We start from the raw sequence: 13,654 nt of genomic DNA on the forward strand, positions 1-13,654 counted from the left end.
GGCCCACGCCACCGAGCATCCAGGCAACTCTTCCTCACGTGTTTGCGCACCAATACCCTGTCCCCTGGGCACAAGTCGTGGCACAGGTCACTTGCGGCTGGAACCGTTGCTGTCTGCACCTGCTGAGACACAGAACGGACCACGTAAGCCAGGCCTTTACAATAGTCCAGAATCATATCATCAGTGATGTTAATCAAAGCAGTGGCGGGTATTGCCGGTAAGCGCATCGCCCTTCCCATAAGAATTTCATGGGGTGACAATCCAGTCCTCCTATCAGGGACACTACGGAGACTCATGAGGCCCAAAGGTAATGCATCTGGCCACTTCAAAGATGTCGAAGAACACACTTTCGCCATTCGGGCTTTCAAAGTCCAATTAACTTGCTCCACAATCCCAGAAGCCTCTGGTCGGTAACTGCAGTGTAATCTTTGGTCTACATTCAAGGCAGCACAAAGCAGCTTCATGATTTCACTGTGGAAATGTGTTCCTCTATCTGATTCAAAAGAGGTCGGGAAACCGTACCTCGGGATTAGTTCTCTCAATAGTAACTTAGCTACCGTGAGTGTGTCACACCTACATGTCGGGTAAGCCTCCACCCACCTGGAAAAGACACATACTATGACTAATATGTACCTCAACCCATTACACTTTGGCATTTCGATAAAATCCAGCTGCATTCTATTAAAAGGTCCACCTGACCTACCTATGTGACTCAACGTCACAGCGGTCCTCTTTCCTACATTCATCTGTTGACATGTGACACACATCTGGCACACAGCTTCAGCTACCGTCCGAAACTTCGGATTGTACCACGTCTGGCGAAACACTCGCATCATTGCATCTCGGCCAAGATGTACAGCACCGTGTATCAATATCGCCATGGGGTTCAGCAAACATTCCGGTAACACAGCTCGTCCATCACTCGAAACCCATATATCCACATCTCCCTTCTCACATCCAGCTCGTATCCAGCTGTCCCGCTCCTGATCAGAGACCCCATCTTGCAACTGCTTCAGTTCCTCCCATGAGTCTGCCAGAGCTAACATCACATCGTAATCTGTTTTCTCTTCGCTTTCCACAACATGTTTCTCAGTAAAATTACATCCCTGCTCTGCACAAAATCCAGCAACTTCATCTGCGTAATTATTACCCAATGACACAAAATCGTTTCCTTTAGTGTGTGCAGAACATTTAACAACAGCAATTTCATCTGGGCCTTGCAATGCTTCCAACAATTGTCGTACATAATCCCCATTTCTGATGGGTGAACCAGAAGATGTCATAAACCCTCTCTGGGACCATAGCTGTCCGAAATCATGAACCACACCAAACCCATATTGACTATCCGTGTAAATTATACACGGATCTTATCGGCGGCCAAACAAGCACGGGTCAAGGCAATAAGCTCAGCCACCTGTGCGGAGTGTACTCCTTCTAAACAAGCGGCTTCAACCACCCCTGTGATGGTACACACAGCAAACGCTGCTCTCAGTCGACCAACACTGTCTCTTAAACATGAACCGTCCACAAAGAAAATTTCATCTGAAACTGGGAGTGGTTCATCGACAATGTCAGGTCTCGGTTTGGTGCATAGTTCAGTCACATCGAGACAATCATGGTCCTCACAATCTATCATCTACATTTGGAATAGGCAACAGTGTAGCAGGATTTAAAACAGAACACCTCTTCAGCGTCACATTGTCTGCAGCAAGGATGACTTGCTCATAACGAGTCAAACTATTATTTGTGAGGTGCTGTGTTTTAGTCCTAATCATCAACAATTCAACAGAATGTGGCACATGAACAGTAAGCGGATGACCCATCACAATGCTGTCACATCTTTCGATACTGACACCTGTTGCAGCAACGGATCTGAGACATCCGGGCAACGCAGAAGCTACTGGATCTAAAGTAGCTGAAAAATAGGCAACTGGTCTACGGACACCTCCGTGACTCTGAGTCAACATTGCTAATGCGCAACCTTCCTTTTCGCAACAGAATAAGGCGAATGCCTTGTGATAATCTGGCATTCCCAAAGCTGGTGCGCTGCATAAAGCTTCTCTCAGCCTCAAAAATGACCTTAAGCAGTCATCATCCCATGGTACCGGATCACTCACATCCTTACGCGTCAGCCGCTGTAAAGGCTTCGCTTCAAAGGCAAAGTTTGGGATCCACTGGCGGCAATAGCCCACCATTCCCAGAAACATTCTGACTTCTCTCTGAGTCGAGGGAACCAGCATTCTCAAAATCACATCAATGCGATCTGGAGACACCTTTCTCTTGCCTTTCTCAGTTCGGTGCCCCAAATACTGTACCTCGCTCAAACAGTATTGCAGCTTGTTTGGAGACACCTTGTGACCATTCTCTCCCAGGTAATTCAACAGAGCAACGGTATCAATTCTGCAGGCGTCTTCCGTCTCCGACGCGACAATCAGATCATCAATATATTGCACTAAAACAGAGTTTTGTGGCAACGCAAGACCTTCAAGATTTTTCTTCAAGATCTGATTAAAGATAGATGGGCTCTCTGTATACCCCTGTGGGATACGACACCACGTTAACACACGATTTTCCAGCCAAAATGAAAAAAGAAATCGGCTTTCCTTATGTAGAGGAATCGAGAAAAAAGCTTGACACAAGTCAATCACTGTGAACCATTCAGCTTCACATGGGATCTGAAATAGGATCACAGATGGATTCGGTACCACTGGACAACATGGAACAATTATTTCGTTTATTTTCCGCAAATCTTGCACAATCCTAAATTTCCCACTTGGTTTCTGTAGTCCCATGATAGGCGAATTACATGGGCCACCCATAATTTCCATTAGTATTCCCTGCTTGATCATAGACTCAATCACAGGTTTAATCCCTGCAATGGTTTCAGGAGATAACTTATACTGGGGTGTCCTCGGAAACTCCACGTTTGGTTTAATCTGGATTTTCACTGGGTCTACTCCCTTGACTAAACCAATCTCCTCACCACTAAGGTCCCATACGTCAATAAACACTGAGTCCCTCAGATCAAGTGGAAGCTCCTCCACCGTCAATGCTGGGTACATTTCTACACACACACGCTGATTCGCAACCTTAAAGGTCGCGTCCTCGTCTCTCGTCTGTACCTCCACTCCTTTCGGGGTACAGTAGATTGTGCAGTTGAGCTTGCACAATAGATCTCTTCCTAACAAGCAAACCGGACTAGAATCGCACACCACGAACTGGTGTCGATCACTGAAATTTCCTATCCTGATTGGAATTGGCTCCGTCAGTGGACTAATCAGTTTCTTATTTGCCACACCAACAACCTGGATACTTTGTCCAGAAAGAGCTAAACCTGGAACCACTGCCGATCTTATAGTCTATCTGGTAGCCCCCGTATCAACCAAAAAGGTTGTAGGGTGACCGTCAAGGTCTGCTTCCACAAAGGGTCCTTTCTGATCTACCTCTAGGATGGCTCTAAGCATGCAATCCTTCTGTCTCTTTGAACATGATCGTGCCAACAGGCTTGTATCGTTTTCCTCGCTCACTTCAAACATTGGCATGTGCAAATAAGTTCGAGCTCCCTGCTGTATATTCTGTATTCAGGGTGGCTGGGGAACCTGCACCTGCGGAACACCAGTCCCCCCTTTTAGCGTTTTAGGTCTAGTCACTATCGGTACCGCCTCCGCCCCAGGGACCTGACCTATTTCTCCTTCCGGCTGTATCTGATTCCATGGGTTCAGGGGACACTCGCGTTTCCAGTGTCCAACCTGGTGACACTGATGACATGCTGTAGTCTTTTTCAATATCTCCACATCCATACCTGTTCTAGGATCTATTGGTCTTGGCCTTCCCTGCCCCTGAACATTTTGATTTCCCACCTGATAATTTCCCTGTCTCCTTACCAACGCTCCCCCATTAGGCTGTCCCTGAGCGGTTTGCATCTGAACAAGCATCAAGTTATCTTTCAATTTCCTGTGTTTGGATTCAATCTCATCTGTGCAATATCTGGCGTACCGTAAAATCTCATCAACAGGCTTGTTCTGCCAACAAATCAAATGCTGCTGTATCATGAGACTAACCTCTGGCCTCAATCCCAACACAAACTTTGAAACAAACTGTCCCATATCTTTCGTGTCCAACGCATCTAGGCCACTGTACTGCTTGAAAGCCTGCAAGAGTCTCTCATAGAATTCATGTACCGTCTCCTTAGGTTCCTGCACTGTCCTGTCTATCTTCACCCAATCGATGTCTTGTGGTGAGACTTTCGACTTCAACCAAGTAATCACTTGCTCGTACTTCCTCATCACTAGCGGTGACGGACCATTCGTGATCGTGTTCCTATCAGGCTCGTAAGCCGGACACTCAATGGCAATCTTGCATGCTGCCCACAAATCTCCCGGAATCACAATATCAAATAAGGTATTCAAATTGATCCGCAATACCTTCGCGATCTTAACAAAGCGGTCAACCTGCTTATACCACTCTGCGGGCTTCTCCCTAAGCCAGGGAAAATCATTCGTAAATGCCGCCAAATCACCCCTGTTCCAGGGTACATGCACGTATCCTCCATTCTGCACTTCCCTTAAAGGGAAAATCCTTATCTCCAACACCCCTCCACCCGGAGGTGGGGTCTCTCCTATCGTTCTCCTAGAGCTTTTCTTCTTGGACCATTTTTCTTCCCATTTATCAAGCATCATCCATGCACGCATGGCTGTGATCAGATCTTTGATATGGGTCCTCAGTCCGGTAACCCTTTTCTCCTCCAGTTCCTGGTCACTGTATTGCAACCTATGACTTCCTTGCAATGTTTTAGTCTTGGACAGATCCACTTCATATCGCTTAGCCAATTCTGACAATTTCTCATGTGCAACTCGTGCTTTCCGAATCACATCCTTCGCTACGAAGAGTAATTCATCTGGTCCATATATTAATACTCTCTCAAGGGGTAAGTTTTCACCTATTATCTCATCCAATTCGGCCTTTAACCTTACTACATCTATCATCCCCCCTTTCAGGGCTCCTCTCAGCACGTCTCGGCAGACTACCCCTTCTCTATCGCTGTCCTCACATTCTTGCTCCTGCGACCTACTCTCTTCTGGGATGCCCATTGGAGCAGACCGATTCATGAAAATGACCCGCTCTCTCTCTGCTGTCATCCCTCTTGGGCTTTGGTTTCTCACTGGTGGTACCCATGATCGTAAACCTGATCTCGACTCCATCAGAGACCTCGGCCTCTCTGGTCTCTGTTCTCCTTGTCCCCTAGATGAGTCTGACATGGCTGGCAATGGTGTACTCGATTCTATAGGGTTCGGAGTCTGGGCCATTCCACCCACTAGGCCACTTTCTGCGACCTCTCTCCTTACCCCCTCGGCTGTCTGCTCTGGGTTCGCAACCTCCTCTGAATCTGGGTGGTAAATCGAAACAATAGGTCCAATAGTGACCGGTACCTTTAGAGCATCCGGTAACCTCACATCTCTCTCGACCTTTACGCTAGCCACAGACTGGCTCCTTGTACTCTCTGTTCCTATCGAGATCCTTCCTTCTACTCTCGTCTCTGGTTGGATTGTTACTCCTCTAGTCTCTTCTATCTGAACCAACGTCTCTTCTGGGACCTCTGGGTTATACGGAGGTGGTCTCTCTGATAACAACCTCTCCAATAGGCTATCCTCCGTATCACTATCATCCTCATCATCTGACTTCATGTTCTTTATCCCCTCCGAAGTCATCAATAAGGGGTACAGTCTATCTCCCTCTATTGCCTGTGCTCTCCATCTTTTCTCTTCTGCATCCCATCTGGCATTCTGGAACGCCTTAATCGACTTTTTCACTCTTTCCTGGGTTTTGTCTCTTTTCCTATCATGCGCTGCTCTAATCCACGCATGTAGCGCTTCAAATTGTGTTGGTCTGGGCAAAGGTCGTAAAGACGCCATCACAGACTTCAACTGGTACAAAACTTCTAATCTAAATGAACAATATCTCGGGAAAGCTAATTCTCCTTCACTTTGAGTCATGTTATTCCAATTCTCAAGCCAAATTATTGTATGCAATCCCCCATTCCTTGTCATGTAATGTGCTGGAGTATCCTCAGGAGGAGCTTCTTCTCCTCCTCGAGAAACTACATGTTTGTCGCCTCTACACAGTTCTCGAAAAACCTTAAAACACTTCATGATTGACAAAATTCGATCCCACACTGTTTACCTCTTGATGTCAAACCCTCCAATAACAGCGCGACTAACACCAACCAGCCTATCACAGCGCGACACTCTCTGACGTCACCTTCCTTCGTTCGCAGCAGTTCCCTTTCCTTACGCTTACGTCTCACGCCTGCATTCGTCCCATTCATACACTGAAATAACCGTTTGTCCCAAACAAGTTACTTCTCTGGCTGTCCGTACACATCCTCTGACTGTTTCGTCAACAGTCTCTCGAAATTGTTGACCTCGGTTGGCAACTGTCTGTCCCCGTCCGGCCAGACAGATCGCCTCTGATAGGTTACAAATACTCAAATCCACATACAGCAACCCACGACCAGCGTCGAGTTGTCATGCACTCACACATTCGCTCCCCCTATCTCGGTCCAGGTGATCGATGGTACCTCACGATCTCCTTTGGGTGGTCAAAAAAATCTACCACGGGTGTCTTCCACACCACAATTCCCGGGCTGCGCGCGCTCACAGCCTGATCTCACAATCACTCAACATTCACTCCAACTCCGCAAGACATCACACAACAAATCAACACCGCAATCTACAACATCTCATCCTATTCATACTCACTCCACGAACTGCTGCTTCCTGCCGCACTGCTACTCTCCGTCAATGTTCATCATCCGCCGTCGTCTGCTGCTCACCGTCTGATGATTCACCATCACTTATCGTCTATGGATCTCAAGGATCACTTATCCTAGTCTAATCGTCCCTCGCTATCGGAAGTAACCATCCTCTGCTACCAACTGCTGGGGCCCAATTTCTTGTTTTCCATTATCTCCAAGAACCCACTCTGGTCGATTGAACCTTTTTACTTGCCCAATAGCGTGGAGGGAGCAAACACAATTATCAGAGAATACTTTCGCAATTTGACATAATTACGGACTCAAGACTCAATTTCTATTGCTCTCGGGATTTTATTATCAACATGAACATCTGCAGATATAGGCACCTTAACACAAGGCACAACAGGTAAATAGGCACTAACACAAATGCTACTCTACGAAGAATCCGCATTCGACTAAATATAAACAAAAGTACAACTTCTAAAAGCATGAGGTAGATAACTACCAAGCCAATGTCAATATTAGGAATCATTAATCCAAAAGCATCTCTGTCCCTACTCTATGCTAGCTGACATTTCTACTTAGCGTTCCCTTAAGACCCAAGAAATCGTGAAAAGGTGTCAGAAGTGAAACTCCCTAAGAAGTCTTCACTTAGAGAGAGCTCGATCTAAAGTGTTCCTTCTAGCTCCTCGCCCACCTTTCCTCTCTCTCTACCCATCTCTCCTCTGCTCTACTCTCCTCTTACTTTCCTCTCCTCTGCTCCTCTCCTCTCCTACTCTCCTCTCCTCTGCTCTACTCCACTCCTACTCTCCTCTCCTCTGCTCTACTCCACTCTGGTCAACCCACGGGGCGCTGTCCCTAATACAAAACCCCAAATCATAGAACACGCCCTCCGGCACACCTTCTCAACCAGGTCTTGTTCCAGTACTTTTCCATCCAGAGCTGTCCATCCTCCATCGTCCATCAGCTTGGCCTTGGGTCCCAGACACCGTCCGCACTAGGAGTTGCGATTGGCACATTCCAAAGTACTCCCATGTCTGGCTTCCTCCATAATTCAACTCTTAGACAAAGACCTTTTCTACTAACGAAGCAACTGTCCTTGCACCTGCGGTGAGATCATGGGATGGAGAAATACTTTGCATCTTTTAACTTTACAATTTACTGCAGCCCAAAACCTCTACCAGAATAAATCATTTGCGGCCTACCGCATTCAGCTAACATAAGAAAATAACAGGCCTTTCTTCTCAACGATATATGTGCATTCGGGCCTCTACTCGGTTAAACACGCTATTAAATCACATTCTAAGCATTAGTACTTTTACTTTCATATACATGAATAAGCGACCTACATGAGTAATTTTAACATGTCACACGTTTAACCTAATACATTGCATTGAATGAAACCTAATCGTCATGCATTTTACTGAATACATTCACAATATGTTTTCACATCTCTAACACTTCTATGTTGCGATATAGCTGATACATTTCTTAATACATTTCGCACGACACATCTAAATATACATTGATTATTTGCGGGTGCCAACTAACAGTGAATAAGATGCACCCCTACAAATTTCAAAACCAATAGTCCTGACTTGTTGTAGGTATGATGTTACTTGTTGTATCATATATCTGGATGCAATGACAGGAACAGCAAAATACAAGTCTGGCGGCACACTATGCTAAGTACAGATTTCTAGCTCACGTTTTTTAAAGCCACGCCCTTAATTACATTGGCCACGCACCTTTGAGAGACCCCTCCCCCAGTTTTTTCATCCCACTTAAAGCCCTGCCAGAAGGTAATCCAGGCATTATGGCCACCTGTCAGAACCGTCTTCTCCAGGTCACGTGATTGTAGTATGCCTTCTAGTTTTCTTTCAGAGAGTTAGGAGACCATAGAACGTTCGAAAGCTGATGAAAGGAAAAAAGGAACTTACTTGAGCAAATAACTAACTCGGGTCTGCCTTGAATTAGAAAGGCGTGTGACTACCATATTGCCCTCACACCATTTTAAATTCGGGACGTTATGTGGCAGGAAAAATAAATCTTTCAACAAGGTAATACAGGAAATATATGTTGACTCACATGCCCCGTTAAATAAAAAAGAGTCAATGACATCATTAATTAACAAGCTATAGTTTATAATATTTTGAATTCCTAAGGGATACATTTATGGGAAATCAAGCGTGTTTTGAGGTTTGTTTCTGCCTTCTACGTTCAGTGGTGCCGGTTGCTATCCGTTCCAAGATGGCGCCCGCTGTGCACCTTGAAAGGCGGAACCCAAATTTGTGACTGATTCGGAATAGTGAAAGAGGAATTCCTTCTTATCGCTTGCATTTCCGCTAAACTACCTCAAATAATAATAACAATAATATTTAGAGCAGGAACTCCGAAGTGAGGACCAGGTGCAATGTGTACAGACTGCGTGACGAAGGAGTACCCCGAACGGGTAAGTGTAGTAGACTGTCGGCCTGTGACGCGATATATGCAGTTACAGCTACCTCCTCTAAAAATGGTAGTCAGTATCAGTTTTATGACATGGCTGTAAAGGCAAATGCTTTCACGTGCATGAATTAAGGCTGGCGGTTCGCGCGTGAACGCAAGCTTCTCGCCAGCCAGCAGCACTTTCAAAACTCACCTACTAAAGTCTCTCCGAGCAGTGCATGCGCGCTGACTCAGCGAGACCTAAAAATAATACAAGCAAAGAAAACCATAAAGATAATAAAAGGCATATGCACACATCATCTCCTTTTTTAACCAAACCAAAGAAAAGCACACACTACCACAACACAAAACACAAACTAAACCCAGATACCAAAAAAAAGCTGGCTGGCCAGGCCAACAAGAAAGTGGTACGAAGGATACCAACAGTGAGGCGCGGTAGGGAACCATACAAACAAGAGCAATAAAAAAACCAATAGAAAATGAGGAAAATGATTCCACACCAAACAAACGGCATGAACGCTGCCCTCCACCCTTACCCGTAGTAAGGGTGGTACGTGTGGAAAACAACTCCACACAAAACATATGGCATGAACATTGCCCTACACCCAGACCTGAAGTAAGGGTGGTATGTGTGGTAAGACGCTCCACACGGAACATATCAAAGAGCACAACTCAACACCCAACCAAATCGTAAGAGAAACAGCAATCACCAGGAAAAAACACTCACCCATCAAAATCTGGCTTAAACTCAGCCCTTCACCCAAACCCGAAGTAAGGGTGGTACATGTGGAAAGACGCTCCACACAGAACATGTAAAAGTGTACAGCGCTACACCCAATCAAATAGTAAGAGAAAACAGCACACGCTAGCAAAAACAAACTCTTCGCAAATCTGCCTTTAACTCAAGCCCTTCAAAGTTAGGGCGGTGAGTGTGGAACAAAGCTCTACACTAAGCATAAAGAAAAACTCATCATGGAAACATGAAGGGCTAACACAACCCATCACCCGAACACATTGAAGGGGAAACTAGACCTCCCAAACATCATTTGGCTAAAACCGTGCCCTTCACCCTCACCCTGTAGGAAGGGGGAAAAAAACATTAAAAAAAACTCTAAAGACCAGTAAAAAGGCAAAAATTCTACCCTTCATCTTTAAATCTAGAACATGCAACACTCAGAAAGTAGTACCCACACACTGTATACGTATAAGGATAAGACACAGCACAATATCAACAGGTCAGATGCGAAATAGCAAAGAAAGCACTGTGCGACACAAACCGAAGAGAAAAATAGCAAAATGGCAAACCCAGGTTATGTAATAAAGAATCCACTATCAGTGCAGCACAAAGCAAGAAGTAAACCATTGAACAAAAAAAGAAAAGCACTGAGCAAGGACAAGTGGCAAGCTCCGGTGAGCGACCTCTCACCCGAAGTACAGCACAGTTCCCACACGCAGCAGCCAAGACAAAGTAGTTATGGAACCACATAGAACTTTAAATATCGATATCCATGTTCGCATGAGCAGATAAATAGCAAATTCACAATGTATTACTACTTTAACGGTGTCAGGCTCGAAGTGTGTCCCAGCACACTTACTCATTGCTGACCTGAGTACACCACTTACAGGAAGGGTTGAAGAAAACAGGGACGCACAAGCCTGGTTAGATATCCATGGCAACACAGAAGATTACCGATTCCAGTTTTGCTGCAGCGTTACGCTTGGAGGGAGCGTTTCTAGGTCGAAAGCACAGATGCAGGAAACCAGACTTCCAAGACTGAACCAGCTGACCAGAACACAGCACACGTACGCCGGGTGGCTCTGGGCACGTGCGTGCTGCATAGCATTAAGTTTCAGAGCACCTCACCTCTGTATGAGAGCTCGAAGGCTGGGCTTTTATACATCACGGCAGGTCCTCGCACGCTGCAGTGATGGCAGAGCGATACAGAGCTCACACGTGGGAGCACAGGTTCACACCTAAAAAAACAGGAAAACACAGCAGGATCTGGCACACCCGAGTTGGGGCCGACTGGTCTCTTGGTCACTGGTGGGGCTCAGGCTGCCAGAAAACTGTGTTCTACATCAAGGAGTTACTTCAGTCTTCACTCTTCAATCTCAGGTTGCATATGAGCCTCTCAGGCAGGTTCTTTTACAAGTTTCAAAGGATCCTTACATTTATTTTCTTCTCTCAGTCTGTTCCTTTTTCAGTCCATTTGCACATGTAGGTCTTTTCAAATCATCGCCAAAATATGTTGTAATGAAGAAGGAAGCTTCGTAGTCCATGTAAATATGAAGTAGGTTTATTCAGGATAAGTTGTTATGATGTAAAGTAGAGCCCCACCAGGAGCAGCATTCCTGCTGCTCAGCCCATCCTCCAACTGGCACTCTCCACATCCAGGCATCCTCACATTCCATTACATCACTCTGCACACCAACATTCCACAGCACATTCACACTGGCTGAGCAGCAGGTATAATAGAATCCCTAAGTGTGGGTCTCACCAGAAGGCAGTAAGACCTGTATCAGAGAAGAAATACTGCAAACAAACAGCCTAGATTTTACGTTACATATATTTTTACATTTTCCTTTTCATATGCCATTTTCTTTTGTACCGGTGGGAGGAAATTAGGATGCACTTAAAGAGAAGAGGCCCTTTTTTTGTTATTTAGAGGGAGGGCTAAACCTGTAACCCTGATGGTATTTTCACAGGGTTACTCTTTCTTTTCCCACATAAATCCCAAAGGTGTTGGTGACGGATACTCTCAAGTGTTGCTTCTGAACGCCTTACTTACCACTTGATTTGCTTTACACCGAGAGCACCCCAGGAAAATCCAGCCACACCCAAAGACTAGAAGAACAAAAAGAGATAGAAGAAATCTATAATTTGCAGATATTCTGTTTTGTTTAACATCCTTGCCTATAAAAATTGCAAACAAATCTGAATAAAAGACCACACTGCGAAACAAGATAAGCCTCCTTGCCTTTACCTTTGGCACAATCTCTTAAAAGTACCACAGCTACACTTTGCTTATATCTACCACTATATTTGTTCATGGTGGGCACTGGGATGCTGAGTTAGGCCTTTCAAAAGAGTTCCCATTTTCAGGAACACAATGTTCAACTAGGATCTCCTATTCCTAGTTTAAATTTCTCTACACCTCTTTTGTGGCTCCTGGCTCGACATTAGGCACAATCTTTTGATTTAAGCAGTGTTTTACAAGTGTGCTCTCTCCAAGGATCGGTTGTAATGCTTCTGGCTCTCTTCGTGGATCTCAGAGGTCAACAGTCACTGGCACAGTGACGTTCACAATTTGTCACTAATAATTTAGCAATGTGTGATTGTGAAAGTAGTAAAAAACTAAATTAAGAGTTCTTCACTATTAGGACATGCAAAATTTAAAAGTACATGTCTAACTTTTTTAAATACACTACACGTAGCCCTAAGGCCTGGGTACTCACAAACATTTCCCCAGGGGCCACAAAGTTTGGTCTCTGATGTGACTAAGGGCCGCACAGATACCAGCAGGGAGTGGTCGGGTCGGGGTTGGAGGTGGGTGTGAGGGAGGTGAAGCATATAAATCTATTGGCTGAATTGAATTGCACAAAGTGGAAACAGGAAACCTGGTAACAATCCCGGCTTTACCATTGACCAAATTGTGTGATCTTGGGTAATTTTTGTTTTATTTTACTTTCCCTCCTTTTTCTTCATTTTCACATACAAGAGGACCTTGAAATACATGACTTAAGAATGTGCGCTGTACAAAAACTTCTCCTTTGTTTCATATGATACACTATAATGTTCATGTATGATAGCAACCCCAGCCACCCAAAGGGTGCACCTATTATCTGGCTTGCCTCTTAGTTCACCATTGGCATTTTGCCAAGATGGCATGAATATTTCTAAAGACATGATTGAAAACTATCACCTTTTAAAAAAATACTTCTCAATGCACTGATAGAATCTGATTTACTACGGTGAAAGGTTCTGTATGTTAATGAAATACCCTTATTGAATTTTAAGAGTCTTTACCATATTTTTGCATGCTTGCTGTAAGATGTCTCTATAAATGACGGTGTTCCTAAAATTGGGCAGTTCAGGACACCCAATTTAATTCCTCCTTTTAATTACAATTAACATTTAAATTAACACTTGCCTATTTATTTAAAATATTTTAATGATAGTACTCTGTCGAGTAGACATCAGCCCAGGGCTGCTGTTGACCAGAGGGCCACACCTAAAGGTCAGAAGGGCTGCATGCGGCCCCGGGGCCGTACTTTGAGTATCACTGCCCTAAGGGCTCTTCAGGGCTTACTCTAGGGGTGAGTCATGAGACATCTTTTAAATGCTACTTAAGTGGTGTGAGAAGTTGGCCTGGTATATGATGCTCACTAGTTAAAGTGATCACCTTGTACCATGCCAAGCAACCCTTATGGTGTGGTTGTAAGTCAACCTTT

General features: G+C 44.9%; 1 long non-coding RNA gene across 1 annotated transcript in view; it reads right to left on the reverse strand.

Annotated features, from left to right (window-relative positions):
* Positions 1-11,001, reverse strand: part of LOC146796218 (uncharacterized) — a 103,654-nt gene extending 92,653 nt beyond the window's left edge. The window contains exon 1 of the long non-coding RNA XR_014969581.1: positions 10,826-11,001. This is a non-coding gene — a long non-coding RNA (uncharacterized LOC146796218). The remainder of the gene's footprint in view (positions 1-10,825) is intronic.
* Positions 11,002-13,654: the final 2,653 nt, after the last annotated feature.

The sequence above is a fragment of the Triturus cristatus genome, chromosome 10 (assembly GCF_964204655.1).
Source record: "Triturus cristatus chromosome 10, aTriCri1.1, whole genome shotgun sequence".
NCBI classification, from domain to species: Eukaryota; Metazoa; Chordata; class Amphibia; order Caudata; family Salamandridae; genus Triturus; species Triturus cristatus.